The sequence below is a fragment of the Cibotium barometz genome, chromosome 11 (genome assembly GCF_041138505.1).
Source record: "Cibotium barometz isolate CiBa-2024 chromosome 11, ASM4113850v1, whole genome shotgun sequence".
NCBI lineage: Eukaryota > Viridiplantae > Streptophyta > Polypodiopsida > Cyatheales > Cibotiaceae > Cibotium > Cibotium barometz.
This window is the reverse complement of record NC_141056.1, coordinates 32,061,438-32,075,341: the sequence shown is the minus strand read 5'-3', so window position 1 is coordinate 32,075,341 and position 13,904 is coordinate 32,061,438. Positions and strand designations below refer to the sequence as shown.

Here is a 13,904-nt window from a genome sequence, read left to right as displayed (position 1 = left end):
GGGGCAGGGTGTGGTTCGTAGCTAATACTTGCGGAGATTTAGGGACAAATTTGGAGTCATTCAGCTTTGTATTTGAGCCACGTACGTAATCTACCTCATTCTGCTTTATGAATGGTTTGATGGAGCCAAGAGTCCTGCTTAGGGGCTTGTATTGGTTCTTGATACTTGATATAGTTTAGAGTAGACAAGGGTCTATTGTCCTATACTAGAGTATTGGGCAAGCATAGATCTTTGATTTTTTTTGTGAATGTTAGAGAAGGTCTATTGTCCTATACTAGAGTATTGGGCAAGCATAGATCTTTGATCGTGTAAAGTATCCTTAATTGGGTACAAAAGGCATCCTTCATTGGGGGTGCAGTGTGCATGATAGTTTCGAAGTAGTTTTGTAGTAAGACCTTGCAAGATAGTTTGAAGTAGTTTTGTGTTATGTGATGATCTTTTGTATTTGTCAAGATAGTTTCGAAGTACTTTGTCTGCTAATGTATGTTTTGTTATACGTGAGTGATTTGTTGTTTTTTCATTTGTGTATTCATTGTTATATGCTTGGTTGAATAGGTTATTCGTTGAAATGGAGGACAATGTTGGATCTAGTGATACCTCCAATAGAGTCCAAATTTCAAATAGCAGGAAAAAAAAGGCACCTGGGATAGAGTGGCAATATGCAATTAACGTTGGTGATCGATTCATAGATTGGGAGTGTAAACTATGCCATGCAGTAAAATCAGGTGGGGCGCCTCGACTAAGAGAACACTTTTTAGGCGGACCGAAGAAAAAGTCATGTACCCACCCCTCTGCACCTATAGTGGCCAAACGCATAAGAGAAGAAATTCAAAAGAAAGATTCAAGAAAACATGACACTCCTACCATTAATGTATCAAGGCAGCAAGAACACTGTTGTTCTAATCATCAAACTCCCGCTACATCGCCTACTTGTACCCCGAACGGCAATGTGCAACCAGAAAGTAATCTACCCAGTGCATCTTCTTGCAAGCGAAACTTTGACGTAGGAAACATACCCATGCGTCAAACTTCATTGCAAGAAAGCCTACGTCAAGGTCGACTCGATGATGCACAACTCGTCCTTGCTGAAGCGATTTACTTTTCTGGGAGTGCTATGATGATGGTGGACAGTGAGCATTGGAAGAGAGCATGGAAGAAAATTGGTGAGTTTGGACCAGGGTTTTCACCGCCTACGTACCATGCTATGCGAAATGATCTATTAGAGAAATGTTATGCGCAAGTAAAAGAACATGTACAAAGAATAATTCTTAGCAATATAGAGCTTTCTGGATGTAGTATAGTAAGTGATGGATGGTCTAATGTGCAAAGAAAACCATTAATTAATATAATGGTTATTTCACCTAGAGGTGAGACTTTCATCCGTGCCGTGGATTCAGCTGGTTCAATCAAAACTGGGGCTTACATTGCTCAAGTCATTAGCTCTGTGATAGAGGAAGTGGGTGCCAAAAATGTAGTCCAAGTCGTCATGGACAATGCAAAAAATTATAAAAATGCATCCAAAATCCTACAGCGACAATATCCACATATTTTTCCGGTAGGGTGTAATACTCATAGTTTGAATCTTGTATTAAAAGATTGGTATAAATCTGATGATACCAAATGGTTTACCTCAATCGTCGACACTGCTCGCCAGCTTGTGAAATTCATGCTCAAGAGACAGAGAGTTTTAGATATGTTTCGACCTCGCATGTCAGTTATGTTAAAGCTTCCAGCGGAGACTAGGTTTTGCACTCACTTTTACACTTTTGAGTCTCTTCTTAGAAATAAAGATGCAGTTTGCGAAACATTTACATGCATGGCATTTCATGACTGGGAGAACACTCAACTTGAAAAAGTGAAAGAGAAAATCAAAGTCTTGAAGGGAGCGCTTACGAGAAGAAGTTGGTGGAACAGTGTGATGGATGCATACCATGTAATGATGCCTGTTATGTATGCTGTACGAAGTCTTGATCAAAGAGCGCCTAATCTCGGAAAAGCATGGATGCAATGGTGGACTGTCCAGCGGAGTTTGGAGTGTCCTGAGAAATTAGAGCATTCAGTGGTGGAAAAGCAATGGCGTGTACCATTCTCCAGTAGACAAAGAAAAGTTCTGTTGAAGTACTTTCATGCTAGATGGATTGGAGCGCATTCACCACTACAAAGTGCTGCTTACATGTTAGATCCTGAATATTGGAATATGGATTTGATGTCCAACGTTGAGGTGGTGCAAGATTTTTATAAAGTGGTAAACACTTTCTATAATAATGATGATGATCGTGTACAGTGCATAAAGGAGATGACCTCATTTCGATTGAAAGAGGGTTTATTTTCCAACTCCCTTGTTCAACAAATGGCTAAAGAGCAACCTGCATGGAAGTGGTGGATGATGAATGATGGTGAGCATTATGCTTTATTGCGCAACCTTGCAATGAAGGTTCTAAGTCAGTGCTCTTCAAACTCAGGCTCAGAAAGAAACTGGAGCATGTACAAATATATTCACAGTACTATTCGCAATCGACTTCTTGCAGATCGAGCAGATAAACTTGTTTACATGTACTGCAATGAAAAGATCTTGCGAGACATTGAAAGCGAAGAGTATGAAGAAGATACGCCCAGATGGATGTACAATTGTGATGATGTAGTAGACGAGAACTTTGATGTAGGACGCACGTTGTGCACCACCCTTGAGATAGAAGACAATTTAGACATTGACTTAGATGAGCTTAATTTAGCAGACGAGAGAGTAAACGGTGAAAGAATTTTGGAGCACGATACTGACATAGAGGAAGAAGTCACTTCATTAATTTAATAAAAAGTACTTGTACAAATGATCGTATTTGGAGAAATTATCAATACAAAAGTAGGATTTGTTTTTCTTAGCTCTCATCTTGAAATAAATTACGAATTGCACTAGGAGTTGCATCTAAAGGTCCTGGTGGTTTATATTCTCTAGCCATGCCGAACACTGTATAAATACCTTGATTTATTGGGACACTGCACAATGCACATGTGGAAGTATTTTGCATTTGCCTCACTAAACATATTAAGTGGTAGTAGTGTCCACATGGTAGTATATACTGGCCGCTCCACCCATCGAATACTTTGTAACATACAGGACATTTGGGGGTGGAGGAACTTGTAGCCTCAGCAGAAACTCCCACAAGATCAGGATGTATCAAAAAATGAGAGATGTGGTTTCCTTGGCGCACAGGAGCAATACGCAATATGCCGCAATATGTCGTTAACGATCAAATGCCGCAGTATGCAAAAAACAATTTATGCACTAGCGGACGACACCAACTTGCCGCGTTAACGACAAAATGCCGCCCGATTCTATGGGAATACAAATAGGATACGAACATACACTGGCCGGGTTACCGACCATATGTCCGCATTTGACAAAGGGAAGGGAAGGGAAGGCGACATCGCCATAACAATACTATGCTTGCCGCGTTACTGGCTAGTACCGCTACGGCGTGCCATACTTACCATAGGACACAGACTAGCCGCGTTACCGACTAAGTGCCCCAGGGTAAGCACCATTCCGAAGAATGGCCTTACACACACACCAGTCGTGTGGCGGGCCACCTTGCCGCGCATTGCGACAATGGGCGGCTGCCCGCACGAACTCACCCACATACACATCCCTCGTGTGGCGGACCACCCACATCCTGCCGCGCATTGCGACAGTGGTGGGCGGCTGCCCGCACGAACACACCCACATACACACACACACACACACACACAAGTTTCATTACCTGTGTATGCTGTCAGCAATGAACTCCCAAAGGGCCCCCCGGGCCCATATATATAGGAAATTGTACCCCGTCGGGCTAGATGACGACCCCGCAGGGACCCGCTGGGTTTTGCTTTATCCCGGCGGGCCCGCCGGGTATAGCAAAAGCCCGGCGGGATTTTATCCGGTTACCAGGTCGCTTGCCACCGGCTTTTTTGAGAACATGTTAACATGTGAACATGTTAATAACATGTTAACACATGTTATTAACAAAAAAAATTTTGTGATCACGTGAATATAAAATCAGAGCTAACCAACCTACATGCATGTATATATAAAAATACTTATATATGGGGTGTATTATAGAATTCTTTGATTTTGTACATTGATTCTTATAGTTTACTTATAAGGATTTGGATTCTTGAATTCTTAATTTGTATGCATTGGTTTAGTAATTACATTCAATTACGTTTATAATGGGATCCAAATAAAATCAAGAAATATCATCTATTAGTCTATGCCAAGAAATATAATGCCACTCCATTTTTTAACATAGAATTCAGGCCAATTACAACAAAATTCAAATACACATCAATCACTTAATATGTGATTCACGAGGTTATTTGACGTGTTCAAAGTAGTAATGCTAGATGATCCTTATTTCTAAAAACTAAGGGAAGACTAAGTCCTAAAAGCACAATTTTGTTTTTATGGACCTTGTAAAATGTAAATGAAGGGTCACCCTCTTTGAATAAAGAGGAGCCCCAGTTCAAATTAAGCTACATTTCCTAACAAGGTCAAAGTGTTGGTGCCTTTTTACAAAATCTTTAATCCTTCTTATTTACAAGGACAAAGTGGTGGTGAATTTTTTCAAACTCTTTAATCCTTCTTATTTACTGAACCTTTAATCTTTCTTTTGCTATGGTTTTTTTACAACGAACTGTTGAAACAGAGTCCTAAAACTTGTGAAAGTGGTTAACCCACCAACATCTTGAACCAAGAGTGTAGTTTAAATTTAACTACATCTCCTAACATAATTTACAAAGTCAAATGAATATTGCATTGTGACTTTTCAAGAGCCTCTTTTTTAGTTACTCTCACTTTTGCAACCATTTATGAATGTGTAGGAAATCATTATCATCCACTCCCATGTTCTATATTTTTCATGTTAATTAATCAAGCTTGGCAAGGCCACGTGATTAATGTAAGTTAATTTAGGCTTAAGGTCCCTACTAGACCTTAGGGTAACCTTTGAAGGTAAACTTGTCAAAAGTGAGTATTTTATACATTTTTATAGCTAAGGGTTACCAAAGGTAACCTGTGAAGGTAAACTTGTCAAAAGTGAGTATTTTATACATTTTTTAAAGCTAAACACCTAACCATTGTGTTAAAAATTACAGTTATGTCAGTGCTAAGTGTTTTTGTCCTCAACCTATTGAATGCCCAAACCAAAAGGAAAAAAGAAAATTTCTTAGATGCTAAAGAAGGTTACCAAAGGTAACCTGTGAAGGTAAACTTGTCAAAAGTGAGTACGTTATACATTTTTAAAGCTAAACACCTAACCATTGTGTTAAAAGTTACAGTTATGTCAGTGCTAAGTGTTTTTGTCCTCAACCTATTGAATGCCCAAACCAAAAGGAAAAAAGAAAATTTCTTAGATGCTAAAAAAGGTCATGTTCATGGTTAAAGAAAATTTCTTAGATGGCGCAAGGGCTCAGATTTTGATGCGCCCACATCAGCTTGAGCTGGAAATTCTAAAAAATAAGCCCCCTTGATTGAACGGCCCTGATCCCCCCACTAACAACCCCAGTCCATGATGATTAAAGAATCCCATTTTGACCTTCATAATGTATTCCTTGAATAGAACAAGCAGGTAGGTGCTTGTGGTTTGAACTTGGAATGTGTCTTCATTTGCCTTTCTTGGCTTCATTGAAGCGTAAAATAATATATTTTAATATTTTTTTGAAATCAAGTGCTCATGCAGGTTGGAATGTGTCTCCATATTCTTTCTTTGTTAGATTATAACAAAAACTAGGGTTCAAGAAAATATAGGTTTACGTTAGCCTAAAACTTGCTCAATCTTTTCAAAAGTGTTGTCAAATTGATGTGAAAATACCTCCTCAAAGTTTTTAAGATGTAGTTATACTAGATTAAGATGTAGTAAATATGGATATTGTAGCCCTGACTTGGTTGTATTGCAGCTTTTGAACAGTTTCACTTAATATATATAATTATTATTGATTTAAAAAAAGTCACTTAATTTCACTCTGGGGCGGTGATCCCTGGAACAAGAGCATACCCAAAGTCAAGTGGGACATATGCACCACCCCTAAAGCAAAGGGAGGACTAGGTATCCAGGACATCAGGATCACTGCCAATAGAATGGCAGCTAAATGGATCATAAGAGCATGTGCTAACCCCTCTGAAGATTGGGCCCAGCTTCTCCTCAAGGATACCCCCAGATTTGTTATCACGGGCTTCAATAAATGGAATAGCCTACCCCTCTCAACCATAGTCATATCCAAGTTCCCCATATCCCCCAAGGGCAGTCAACTAGTGTCCTCAATATGGAAAGCTTGGAACAACGTCAAAATGTTCCTAAACCCAGCCCCAAACCTTCGCATTTCTAATGGTGCTCTGGCCGGGGATTCCTGCTGGTGGTCCAGTCTCCCTTTCCCCCCCTTCAACCAGAGGAAGCCCAAATAGCGATAAACCTTCACAAGAGAGGCATAGTAACATGGGCAGATCTCAGAGATCAACAGCTAGGAACCTGGCTTTCAAGAGCTGATTTAGTGGCAAAATACGACTGCAGGACCCCGGAGCTGGACCTTGTGCAAAGCAGAACCTCGAAGTGGGACCTGCAGGAGACCTGGAAGCTAAACTTCCCTTCTGCCTTCAACATCTGTGCTTACCAATGGACAGGTAGTAAAACTCTCCTCCCCATCCCTAAGTTTACAAAATCCCCACCCATCCACCTACCCCTCAACCGTAGATGGCACTTGCAGTGGGACCGCAAAAAATGGTACAACAGTCTCAGGAACCTCTGGAACCCCCACACTGACCCCAAGAAGTCATGCCTAGCATGGCTCATTGCTTATAGAGCACTATGGACCCAAAGCAAGGCAGCCAAATTCAATGTGGCCTCTAACCAATGTGCCAGATGTGGACTCCCAGAAGACGATATACATATTTTCATACAGTGTCATCACATTTCTCAATCTCTCAAAGAACTTCAAAACACAGCATCTAAATGGGGCACAGATCTATCCTGGAAACAGATTTTACTGGGAGAAGCCATAGGATGCTCAGACATGCTATGGAATGTCATTAGAAGCGAATATCTGTGGCATGCATGGATGCTTAGAATAGCAGCAACGTTCAACAATCCAGATATCAAAGGTCCCCCACTGTCTGTCAGTTTAAGCACAACATGCAGCAGGTACTGGTCTCAAAGATTACCTTACCTAATCAGCTTAGAGAAAAAGATAGAAAGTAAATGCAACAAGAAAGCCTCAGACTTCATCAAACATAAACTGGAAACAATCAGAGGAAAAATCAGGCTAGTCATGACCAAAGACAGAACTCTGATTGACATAATCTGCAGGCAGTAAAGATGATCTTCATACAGTTAACAGGCATCAGCAGGTTCTCTACAAACCCCCACAATCGGAATCAATGGACGAATGATTCAGGACTCATTCAATGTACAGTACAAATACAACCAGTTTCCTTCAAGTCGACAGAAACAAGGAAGGACAAGTCCCGAAAAGTGACCTGCAAGACCAACTTGTCAGTACCAGCCCATGCATCGACCTCAAGTCTCGCCACTTCAGGAAGGTGCAGATACCCGCGAAGTCCCCTTTGCCCCCTGCAAGAGTGGTGGTAAACATCAGAACAGAGAAGCGGAGCTTCAAGCCAATCATCACCGTAGCGGGGAGGAGCTGGCACCGACACCATCTGCATGGAACTGCATGCAGTACAAGGCCCATCAAACTCAGATGACGATTGAGATAAAAACAAGGGGCCTCAAAAGCTAATATCAAGGGCCACAAGCTGCTGCATGACAGCAATCCAGATTAAGCTGCAAGCAAACAGACCTGACTCGAGCCCTCGTGGAAGAATCACAAAAGAGAACACCTTAAGAGTTTACCAAGCTCGAAGGAAGAAGGTATCCAGCCAAGGGAGGAGTCCACCCTCTCTGAGCCGCCACCAAAATGATGGATTGACAGGACGAGCCCCTCTTCCGATAACCAGCATCTGCAGACGGATGACGTGAAGAAGATCCTGCAGAACTCCTTCTGCTTGGCGTCGGCGGCAGTTACCAAAGGGATAGCACTTGCTAGCTGCCGCCTTCCTTCACACGCCAGTCTCTTCTCTAGCAAGAAAGAAAAGAAAAGAATCATCCCAGAAGGTCTGCCCTCCAGAGGCCTGTCGCGTGAACCTGCAAAACAGTTTAAAGCACCAGCACCATCCTCCCCCAGATTGGAGAAGAGTGGGCGGAGCCAGATCAGCCCGTGATGGAAGAGACAAAGGAGGAAGAGCCAATCAGCAAGATGAAGGGCCCTTGCTAACCCCAACCCGCGACCAGAGAGGCAGATGGAGCCGGCGGCTAGGCAGAAGGGAGATTGATCATCAAGTGGAAGGAGGAATGGTGAGAGGAAACTCATCACCGCCGATGAACGAGCAGGCACCAGGATGGAGGTCTCGCCATGCAAAGATCCCACTCCTCTCCCACGCGGCGCACATGCCTTCACGTGCGCCGTGCTTGCCAATTGGCCAGTGTAACATCGGATCCTTTTTTGATTTTCCCTCAAGCGTGTCCACGCGTCAGCCATGCGGAAGTGGTTTTGTCATTGTAAATCCGCCCCTCCCTTTTTCATAATACAACAGCCTTTTTTTGAAAAAAAAAGTCACTTTTTATGACGAACGGTTGGCCATTACCCCAGGCCACTTTCAAAGTATATTGTTAATAAATAATTCGTTATGGTAGGAAAAGGTTAAGCTAGATTGCCGAAATAAGGGGGGTATCAAACGTGAAGGGTAGTATCAAAAAGGCAATTAAATATTGACACCGCTATTGGCGGCGTTGCACGGCTATTGACGGCTATTGACGGCTATTGGCGGCGTTGCACGGCTGACGGCGACTTAAATGCAAATATAGATCAGTGTTCCAAAAAAACTATTTTCCCAAAAAGTACAAAACCTTCATCTAAAAATTGTGAAATTATTTATAAAGAAAATTTTCAAATTTTGAAGGTTTTTGTTCTACAACCCCTTAAAATCTGCAGGTTTTTGTACCCTTAAGTTTCAAATTGGAAGGTAATTTTAAAAATCTGCAAGTGCAAATTACACTATACCCGGGTTTTTTTCGAACACTGATATAGATACGTGGGCCAGCGGCCCAACGCCAACAAGCCGCGTATCCACTGTCAGACTTCAGCCTGAAATTCTGAATCACCTCTATATGAAACAGTCAACTATTGCATCTCTCTCTCTCTCTCTCGTCGTGTCTCTCTCTATATGAAACAGTCAACTATTTCACGATTGCATCTCTCACTCTCTCTCTCTTAGTTTGACTTCAACCCGTCTATTACAATCTACTGCATATATATCGCCCCCTCCAGCTTTCAAACCCAATCCATTAGCTTGTAGTCCTCTTCTTCGTCTGTCAATCCTTGATTAAATAACCCGTCCCCGGTGGAGATTTAGTTTTGATTAGTAGTTTAATCACATTCAGCTTCATCCTTCTCCCCCAGGTCGAAGGAGGAGGGGTTTAATCGCGCATGGCACGCTCTTTGTCATCAAGATTATCTTGGCGTAAACGCCCAGAGACCCATCTGCACCCCCTAGAAAAATTTACAAACGGAGATCCTATCTGTCATGGCAGAGTTTGAAATCCAGATAAGCCCTAATCCGGGTAAGCTTAAGCACATCTGTGAAAGCTTACAGTTCAATGATGCAACAGATTGTGAGAGAGAGCTATTTCTGCTTGAAAAGGAGAAGGAGAGGTTGAAGAATGATCAACAGTTTGCAGATATACCGAATATCAGTAGCTTGATTAGCTTTGTGAGGTATGCAAGGTGTGTTCTGTATGGATTAGCGCCTGAGCAGCAGCTGGCTGCGGCTTGCAGGAAGTATGATCTCGCATGTCCGAGCATGAGGAAGGTTGTGCTGGCACGTGCAGAGGATGCAGAGGGTGGTGCTGTGAATATTCCTGATGATTTCCGCTGTCCGATTTCGCTTGAATTGATGGTGGATCCAGTCACAGTGGCGAGTGGGCAAACCTACGAGAGAGCTGCCATTACCAAATGGGTAGAGGAGGGCCACACGACATGTCCCAAGACTGGCGCGAAGCTGCTCCACAACACACTCATACCCAACTGCAGCCTGCGTCGCCTCATTATGCAGTGGTGTGTAGAGAACGAGTATGTTCTGGAGAGCAATGAGAGGAAAGGCAATAGGGTTGATGAGCTGCCAAGCACTAAGGCTGCTCTGGAAGCTACAAAACTCACGGCTGAGTTTCTCGTTGAGAAGCTGTCCAAGGGGACGCTGGAAGTTCAAAGACAAGCAGCCTACGAGCTCAGGCTGATGGCTAAAGATGGGATGGACAATAGAGCTTGCGTGGCCGCGGCCGGTGCAGTGCCATTCTTGGCGGCGCTACTCGATTCCGATGACGAAATGGCCAGGGAGAACGCTATAACGGCGCTTCTAAATCTGTCTATCAATGAAAAGAACAAGGATGTAATAATGAAGACAGAGGGGGCGTTGGACATGATAGTGGCGGTTTTGGCAGGTGGCGGCGGCAACGGTACATTGGCCGCACGGGAGAATGCGGCGGCGACACTGTTTAGCCTCAGTGTGGCGAAGGAGTCCAGGGAGGAGGTAGGGTCCAGGACGGCGGCTGTAGAGGGGCTGCTGCAGGTGCTGCGGGAAGGAAGCGTACGTGGCAAGAAGGATGCGGCATCGACGCTGTTCAACGTGGCTTTGCATGCTGAGCACGCCGAGTTGCTGGTAATGAAAGGGGCCGTGCTGACGGCGATTGACGTGCTAGCGAGCGAGGGGAGCGACAGCGTGGCGCCTGAGATGGTGGCCTTGCTGGCTGTTTTGGCCAGGAGGCCGGAGGGGCTGGCGGCTGTCAGCGCCGGGCTGGTTGGCCGAGTGGTAGCAGAGCTTGTACAATTACTCTCTGAAGGTGGTAACCGAGCCAGGGAGCATGCGGTGGCTCTATTGCTAGCAGCCTCCAATCTTTCCGAAGCCAGCGGAAGGGCCGCGGCCCTGCGCTATGAGCTTCGCCGTTCGTCCGCCCTATTCCCTTCTCTCCGGCGCCTTCTTGCGGGTGGAACGCCCCGCGCTCAGCGCAAAGCCGCCTCCCTCCTCAGATTGCTGCAGTGCTCTGAGTAAGTATAGCCGGGAAACACAGAGTCGTGCTCGGCCATGGCGTTTCAACCCCAGGGTGGCACACATTCAATCTATAAGAACTCTTTGTGCCCCCGTGCATTGTAATTGCTAGGAGTAACTACCGCGCTTACTTAGCTGCCGTCATCAACGCTCTCACACATGCGACGGGTGTGCACACTAGATTACAGCAAAGTTCTCATGCAAAATGCTGAAATATTTTCAAAGCTCTCATGCAAAATGCTGAAATATGTCATTTATTTTCTCAAATTGAGTGTCGCCCGTACAGAAAAAATGGACGTAGAATCTGCAGCAGTTGCCCTGACACCTGTTTCTTCATCTACAAGGTAGAATTTGCATGTATTTTTCAAAAGCAGTCAAGATGGTCTCATTTTGAGCTTGAAAACCCTGGTCACGGGTGGGAAGGTCACTTACTTTTGCCAAAGACTACTCAATTATGCTCTTTTTGGTGTAGTTTCCTTGTCACGGGTGGGAAGGTGGGAACTCCACTTACTTTTGCCAAAGACTACTCAATTAAGCTCTTTTTGGTATAGTTTCCCTGTGAGTTGGTTAGGGGCTGATTTCTACGCTAGAAGAAACTGGCAACTAGTTGTTTCAAAATCTTATATGTCCACTTCACAAAACCGCAAATGACCTGAGATACCTTTGACCCCATCTTGTTTGGCGATCAGGGCTTGCGAAAAACTCGTATAGAAACCAATCAAAATACCTGTAGCCTAGTATCTCAACTAGGATTTTTTTTCACCAGTTTCGCAAAGGCATCGTACACTCTTAACCTTTTTTTCAAAGGACTCCAAAATTTTCCTCGTTTTCGTAAAGACAAATCAATTTCAAAGCCTCACTACAAAAAATATCCTAAAATCACTGCCCACATCTAATATACGAAAAATAAACAATTTTTTTATTTTTTTCAAAGAAAGTACCTCTTTTGAGTGCATGCATAAGAGGTATGCTCAAGATTTACTTCCAGCTCAGACTTGCCCTTGCTTTTGGGGCTGATCGGTTAGCCCAAATTAATGCTTCCCCTCTGAGCCATTGAAATTCACTACCTTGCTCTAGCTCCCATTGATGTATTCCAAAAATGTAACATGCCGTAACAGAGACAAACACTTGAGCGCATTAACTCCAATCTTTTAAAAGAATAAAGAATTTGTGACATGATAATGCATCATAAAAGGTTCTTGAATCTTATTACTTTATTACTTGAAGTGTGTAATACATCATGTACACATAATCCATTGTAGCTTGCATTCTTGGTTTGGTAGTCTAAAAGTCTTATGAGTAAATCCGCTTCCTTGGATGATTCAAAGAGATTTGGGGAATTGAATTGTTTCCAAGACACTAAAGCTTCAACCCGTTAAGATGTTTTACATAAGAGCAAAGAGAAATCATGATTGAGAGCTCTAAACCAATTAGTGTGAAAAGCCACAAGAGAAGCTTCAAAAGCATATGCATTTTCACTCTAAAAAATTACTTGCAAACATGAATCCATCCCACATACATGCTCTAGCTATGTAACCTCTCCCAATAACCATCACCAATCTAACAAGATTCACACATGCATACTACAACGAAGTTACCATCTCTATAACCATCATCAATCAAACAAAAAAATCTCTAGAATGCAACTTGCAAGTTCCAGTGCCGTCCGCAACCATCAAAAGTTGAAAAACCTAATGATGGCATTTTTTCACTCAATTCCATATGGGGCCTTACTGGTAGCACAAGGCACCACACTCGTCAAGATTTCCCCCTTGCTTGGTCTGAAATCTCCCTTTTTGTAAATTTTTTCATACTTAATAGAAGTCTCTTTTTTAGAAAAAAAAACCTAATCAGCGACCAAAAATTGTAAAACTTAATCAATCTGCAATAAATTTCCTTTATGTTACCTAATGAAACTATTTCACAAACTAGAAGTTGTAAAGTACAATAAATATTTACCATTGAAAACTCAAGCATCTATATCAATCTTGCATCAAGACTCTATTCACCCTATCATAAGAGCCACATAGAATTTAGACTATGAAAATGGTTAGCATCAGAAAAAACAAGGATTTAGGATTTCTAGATTTCTTACCTTCTTGACTCACTAAAAATATGGCGGCTTGCTCCGGCACCATTCTTCCATATGCCAATTACATCATCAAATGCATAATCCTTAAGTAGTGGACTCTCAATGGAAACACACATCAAGGCATCCAAGTTTTTAGTTCTCAAACAACTGTGAAGCCTAGTCTTGATGATATTTTGAACACTAAAACCTCTCTCACATCATGCGACTATGCACTAGCACATTGTAGCATTGCAAGGTGAGCCAACTTCAACAAGATGGGATACTTCTTAGCAGTGGTGGTTGAGTTTCTACCAATAGAAATCCATGTGTCTTTGAGACTTATACCTTTCCATTCCTATGGGGCTTGTGGCTTCCACAACTCATACTCCTTTCTACAAGATATCCTCGCAATGAGAGGATCCATTGGCTCCCCCATTCAACAACTTTGGCTCGCCATAGAAAGAAGCAAGAGACTTATCATCTTGTCAAAACCATAGTTTTTAAGCTCCATACCAATAGGGAAGGAACAAGGTGACAAAGCTTTGAAGCACTCAATAAGACTGATATATCAGCAAACCGATCAAGAAGATTCTGAATATAATGAAACTAAAAAACTCTTTTTGAAAATCAATTGCATTTTCCATACCCCTTCCATGAATATCTATGTTAACAACATAATATATCTGTACATATTGCTCT

At 42.7% G+C, this 13,904-nt stretch overlaps 1 pseudogene; it reads left to right on the top strand.

The window, feature by feature from the left end:
- Nucleotides 1-9,591: 9,591 nt before the first annotated feature.
- Nucleotides 9,592-11,951, top strand: LOC147634065 (U-box domain-containing protein 1 pseudogene; annotated as a pseudogene).
- Nucleotides 11,952-13,904: the final 1,953 nt, after the last annotated feature.